The following is a 7,644-nucleotide window of genomic DNA, read 5'->3' on the forward strand; positions in this document are numbered from 1 at the left end:
AAATATTAACGAAAATTCGTCAAAATCATGAATATTTGCAAATTATTTTGTAGGTATAATTCATAAAAATTTTTGTATAAGTAGCGAAGAATTGAAAATTTCTATACGAGATTTTCCATAAGTTTAGCTTATAATAATTATAAAAGAACTTAAATTTAGGCCATTAAAACATAAACCATCTTTTTCACCAACCATTCGAAATGATATCCTATGCTGACAAGTGACAAATCATCTTCGTTCAGAATCGTTTTTCTTATACAATGATACCTATCATTTAATTCAAATTTAACAATCCTATAATATTATATAATAATGATCCATACGGCACCTAATGTACAGCAGAGTCGTTCCCACTTACCCGCTTTTTAGTTGTAACACTTAAGTATAAAAATAAATTATTGGTTTGAAATCTAAATGAATTTTAGAGGAAAATTTTTATTAAAAATGGTCAAGATTATATTAAAACAATGATTTTTTCGTATTTACTAAATTTTAATTTGTTACTTTTGCGATTAAAAATAATTATTTGAGGTTTTCCAAATATAATTGTTTTTTTGTTACACCTTATTGTGTTTGATTTTCAATAGTGCGGTTGTCTATTTCTTAAAAAATATTTTTAATAAATCATACAATATAATAAATATAAGTATAAGTATATAATAAGTAGCCAAGAGTTGAAAATTTAATACTAGATTTTCCATAAGTTTGGGTTACAATAATTGTAAAAGAACTTGAAAGTTGTCCAATTAAAAAAATTGTATCTCAAGTTTATATTTTTACGAAATCAAAAATTCACTCGTAAAATAACGATTTACTATAAAATAATTTTAGATTTTTGTTATAGTTAAAAATTATTAGTAAGTAAAAACTTGAAACATACCTACACCAGTTGTTTAAATTGGCGTTTTTCTACATGATTTAATTTATGGGTATTTAGGAAACATTCTCATTTTATTTATTATTTTTGAGGCACACTAAAGTGACAAACTACTACAACTTAGTTTTGAAAATAAGTACTTTTAAGTTAAATAATATTATATAATTATAATAACTAGATAGGTAGGTATCTAATTATTTGCATGTTAGTATATTAGGTACCTATAATATGTAAAAAAAACATATTTATAACATATTATATGAATAATTTATTTTAATTTATAAGCAAAAACAACAAATTATATTAATATAGGTACTTAAGTACGTGAAACATATAATTTAATATTATCAAAGGTTAAACCACCCAATAAACAATAATCCAATGACTTATTTCTATCAAGGTATCTTGTCTAATAATAATTAATATTTAATTAATTTAAGTTGTCTAATAAGTAATTACATATAATATCGATAAATCAATATCCTATACACAAAAAATATTCACTGTTTTTGCGCGCTCAAAAATTGACAAATGCATAAAAATTAGCATTTATAAAATAATCGAATACGAATAATTTAATAAATAATAACATTTTATAATTTTTCGAATGATCGAATGCTTTCTTTTTTTAATTCACGCTGACATTCAGTGTAACCTAACTTAGATTCACTGAATAATGGATCTCAGTATTTACCAAAGATTTGGATTTCAGATCCATAGTAAACGAATCGATAAATTCTTCTTTCATAAATACTGAAATAATTCAGTAAATCTAAATTATGTTAAATAATTATGTCTCAAAAATGAAAAAAATGAAAAAAAAAATGAAATTTTTTGTTTCAAAAATGACACGATGACTGATTATTGTGTAAAATATCGATTCGTCGATATTATGTAATTGCTTATTAGACAAAATGGATAGAAAGTCCATTGCCCATTGGATCATTCGATGGTTTTAAGAAAAGCGACTTCGCACGAGAAACTCCTTATTCTTTAAGATGATGAGTGGCGCAGCCGCAACAACAAACCGCTCGGAAAATACCCGAAAAGCGTTTTTTGATTCTTCGCCAAAACCCGCGAGGTTTTTTAAAAGTGTCTACACACACCTCGGTTGCCTCGTATTTTTCTTCACATTCTTGCCGTATCGCCTGTATCGTCGGAGACGATGTGTACTGTAGCTTGTGTAAATCACGATACATCCATAAGACGTTAATCGGCGGTGGTAATCCGAACGCTTTTATGATATGATTTACCTCCAAATCGAGGTTGTAGATCACCGATCGACACCAATTTTCGTAATTTTCCATTGCCGAATCAGACATTATAGAATACTAGCAACTATAAAGACGCTATACAAAAAACGAGTGTACGAATTGTTCGTAGGTATATTGTAGGTAGAACATGAATAGACGGTTAACGATCTGAGACGATAAATAAACTCTAAAACTATTGTTTTTATTTTCTGATTCATATTGGCCAGCACAGTTAAAATTAATTATATCATACATACCTACAATAATAACATATGTTATCCTTAGTTTCAAAATTCACTAGTAAAATAACGATTTACTATCAAATAATTTTAGATATTCGTTATGATAATTAGTCGTAGAAACTTGAAACATACACGCCAGTTGTTTAAATTGAGATTTTCTGTACATGACTTAATTTTGGGGTATTCGGATCATTACAACATAAACCATCTTATGCACCACCCAATTTAAAATATAATATATTTTATATATTATATCCTATAGGCTGAAAAATCATCTCCGTTTAGAATCGTTTTTCGTTTACAATGATACTTATCTTCGGATTCAAATTTAACACATCCATCTTAGTTACTTACTCTATGTCCGATGTCCACTCGATACATCTATACATCAGAGCATTACCCACTTGATCAGCTTTTTTTAAAATTATTGTTTATTGAAAATTATGTAGCTAATATTATAGCATATATTGAGGGTTTAATGGCTGATGTCTACAACTACACTTATTTTAGTTTTAAAGCTAGTTAAAAGCTGCGAAATTCAGTATCAAACTTATATTGTGTTTTGTATGGAAAATTTTGATGAAACGCCCTAAAAAAATTTTTTTTTATCATTTATATACCTACATGTACTAATAACATTATGTGTAATTAAAGTTGTAAGGTTCATTAAACTCAATACACTTATGATTATTAATTTGACTAGACTTTGATTATCAAAAACTGGGTCGTTTTATGTATTAATTGTAGGTATTTGTATTTTGTATCAATATAGTGTGTTCACCAATTTAGGGAACACTGAATTTCTAGGGTGGAATTTTTTTTTACAAAGTGGTGGTATATAAATATACATTTTTCTGTACAATTCAAAATTTTTTGAAAATTTAGTTTGCGCATGCGCAGTAAAAACTTTTTTTTTTAATAGCAACGCCTATTTTTAACACCATATTCGGATAGCCCTATTTTTTTTAAAGACATTTTCATGCATCAACTATGGTTCTAAGTTCAAAATTGATTAAATAAGAGCCATGTCAATTTTATTAAATAATGTATTTTTAAAATTTTTTTTAAAAATGTATAAAATCATTTGTAATTAATTCTAATTGGTTACTTTTTGAATATTTGTTCGTTTTTTTAGAACTGTTATAAAACAAAACTAGGTAACTTAATTTGGGTATACAATTATAACACGTAAAAAAATAAAATACGTACAATTAATATTCAAAAAGTAACCATTAAGAATTAGTTTTAAACTTTTAAATGATTTTATAAATTTTTAAAATAACACAAAAAAATGTATTATATATTAAAATTGACATGGCTCTTATTCAGTCAATTTTGAATTTAGAACCATAGTTGATGCATGAAAATGTCTTTAAAAAAATAGGCCTATCCGAATATGGTGTTCAAAATAGGCGTTGCTATTAAAAAAAAAAGTTTTTACTGCGCATGCGCAGACAAAAATTTCAAAAAATTTTGGAATGTATCGAAAAATGTGTATTACATACCGTATTATATACCACCAATTTGTAAAACAAAAAATCGATTTATTTCAAAAAAATCTGGCCGAAAAATTCAGTTTTCCCTAAATTGGTGAGCACCCTGTATAATAGTATATATTAAAAAACATATAGTACTCCTATTTATTCCTAATATATTATTGATTATTTCTTATATTATTTTCATACCATTGCCATGTATTTCAATTTCCAATGACCTTAACTTATATCAAGAATAATGCGGTAAGCTTACGAGATGTTTCCGATAAAATCCTGGGCGTTATTCGATAGCGTCCCGTTTCAATCTTTTATTCCTTTTCAATGTGTCGATTGCGTCCATAAGTCGGACAGGTAAATTATATTTTTTCACCTTTTTATGACTTATGTTCCGATTGCGTCTTATTGTATTTATAATAAGCATTCAATTACACTTTTTTAATATTTTAATTTTCTAATTATTAAAGAACTCAAAAAATACATTTCTAGTCAGTCATCAGTGTTATAAAATAATAATTATACAAAAATCAATAAAAAATAAGTCTGGTGTTAATATAAATAAATAATTCACATTATTTTAGTAATATTTGATAACGGATGAAATAAATTTAAAGTAATCTTTGTAGCTTGCTCAATGCATAGGAGTGTAGATAATCGTCAATCGATATACTTCAGTTGACGTATTTAATAATAAAAAACAATTTAGATTTAAACTTTGATCAACTTCCCAATGTAAGCATACCTTTTTTGCGTAATATTCTTAATTTACCGGCGTAGTGATGTTTTTAAAAACTTTCTAAGAACCGTTGTCGTGGGTCCTATTTATATTATCTCCGTCGGATGACGAACATGGCTTTTTGTGTGGTTATTCGTTATGACCATTGGTATTGAACACATGCATATGACATTCGTACACTGTTTGACCGACATGGCGCAGAGAGAAACAACGGCTTTCAGTCACACGGAATACTTCCGAGCGATACTGAAACTAATATTTAAACAAAATAGAGGTAAGAGATGTAACGGTATTGCGGTTAACAACACGCGGTATTAGTCAGGCTTACAGATTTTGAACACAAATTTCGATGCCAGGATTCATCATAAGTTTATTATCAATGGTTATAACTCACGAATAATGATAGCGTCGTGTACATTGTTTACACGCACCAGATGTGTCTACAAGTTTATATTATATTATTTATATTATGTACAGATTTTTATGTAGGCGTTGTTCTTATGGTTGTTATTTTTATCACATAACATTCCCGACTGATGGGCGATTGCCTCAGGATTAGATGTAATACAAGTGATAGTATATTATACCAATGTCGCAAACCAGTAAAATAGAATTTCAAACAAAATTGCAATACTAGGTATGTGTTCTTATTTAAATTTTACAAGGATTTTGATTGAGCTGTTGAATCAACAACAAATTCAACTTTGCTTTAAGAATATTCTCACAGTTATTAATATTCTGGTTGGCAGTGTGTAAATATGCACATTTTATTATGTTTGTAATAAAACTGCTAATTTGTGGCTGACATCGAAATATTAATTTTATTTTTTATTGGGTATTAGTGAGATTTTATTTTTAAAAAATCGATAAAAAAAATAAATAAAATAAATAAATAATAAATAAAAAATATGAAAGTTCACTCATAAATAGTTATTCATCGTATAACGCGAATGCGTAAAACTGTGTGCTTATTCTAGTATAAGTTCTGAGTAAAAACAATATGAGAATTCAACATTTATGATTTATAAAAAATTGAATACCTAGTTAATATTTTTGTGTTTGTCTCCCTTGAATATGGTAAATAAATAAATAAATCAAAATTAAAGTCGTATACAGCAGCGCCCACTGATGATGAAAAGGCGCGGTGGAATTGCCAATATTTATGTTGAAAAGTTGAAAGCAACGACGATAATGACAGATGCCGCTTTCGTTATTATCCTAAACCATTGATAGAATTTATACGAAAGTGAATGTTCTAAAAATAGCCAATGTTGAATATCAAGCTAAATATTTCTTGGGTCATAAAATGTACAAAAATGTATTTATTTAAAGAAATTAGAAATTATTAATAAGTAAAAATAAAAACATAAAATTCATTTGTGTGGGACTTTTTGATAATTGGAGATTGATGTAAAAATTGATTTAATGAAGGAACAAATAATAAAATCAATATTATTGAACTATTATAAAGAATCTATTGTATTGAAACAAAATAAATTATGGAATGGGGCGGTAAAACCTAAAGACCAAAATATCTCCGTAAAAGCAAAAATTTAGGTATGTGGTATTATTTAATATTATTATTAACTATAAAAACACTTTTTAAATAAACACATTCACACACACACATGTGTATGTATATATTTAATTATAATTAAAAATTTAAAGTTCAATGATATAATTTCTGAATTTTTGTCTCGTGTTTACAGCCGTACAGGACGATCAGTACCTACTCACATATTAGTGTATCGGTATACATACATATATTTAAAATGTTTGTGGTCGTATGTTTCAAAAAAACAATTCCGAATAATATCTGTATTATAGTTTTTGAATATCTGAAAACATAAAATGTCTATAATATATTATATTATATTTTTTTATAATATGCTGAACTATTTACTATTAACTATTTTCTATGTAAATAAATACAGTCACATGTATAGTTTAGATATAGTATTATACTTTGATTGTTGTTAATATGATGGAAATAGTCAATATTTGTTGTGTATGGTACACAATAACACGTGAGTTCATATTATTTACTTTAAACTTACCAATTAATGAGCAAGATTTATTGTATGTCTTATTTAATAATGATTTTTAAAACCGATTAAAACACTTTTTATTTTGTATATGGGTTCACTATCAAGTTTTCTACTAGCCCAAATACTAGACTACCAGATAAATATATGAGCCCAAACCTTTTTTATGGTGCCAGATAATTTTTAAATGCTAACATAAATTCCTAACAGTTATTTACCCACGATGTTGTATATGTGTACAAGTGTATCAACGATTCACTTTTAAAAATATTTTTATTGTTATCCATACTTCTTACTCGAGTTTGCGAACTTTAGTAATAAACTAATAACTGTCTCTAATATTACACGTAAAGCTACTACTTCTACATTATAATCATCTCATATTTTCACGAGAGCATTCCATTTGACTCCAAAGTGGGAAGATGAAAGTAAAATTATAGAAAATACATTTAAACAGCCGTTGTACAAACATTTATAGATAAAAGTTTTTTTTTTTTTTTTGAATTTACTATCTATAATAAATCCTAACCTATAGGGTTTGAAATATGGATTGTAGTACATATAGAATAAAGATAAATAGCTTATTTTTTACCATGTGTATATTTAAAGTTTAGGATAACTTGAATTATATACATTATATTTGTATAGCTAAACTTAGTTTTTGGTTTGTATTAAAGTCCTCACTTTCGGGTAAAATTAATTATATAATATATACACTTACAGGAATATAGAGTATCTACGTAATGTATGTATTGTATAATACCTAGAGTGCTGTAAGTTATCAAAATTCATATACATACACCCATAATCCACTCCAAGTATATATTTGGTCTGATTAAGTGCAGAGCTCCGAAATTCCATCGGAACGAGTCTTATACGTATTATATTATTGATATTATATAATATTTATAATGAATGTGGTATTATATTTATAATTTTCAAGCCGTATTATTTCCAGTCCAACGAAAAGCGTCGTCTGTTTCCTTAGGGTTGTAAGC

Source organism: Aphis gossypii, chromosome 1 (assembly GCF_020184175.1).
Source record: "Aphis gossypii isolate Hap1 chromosome 1, ASM2018417v2, whole genome shotgun sequence".
Lineage (NCBI taxonomy): Eukaryota > Metazoa > Arthropoda > Insecta > Hemiptera > Aphididae > Aphis > Aphis gossypii.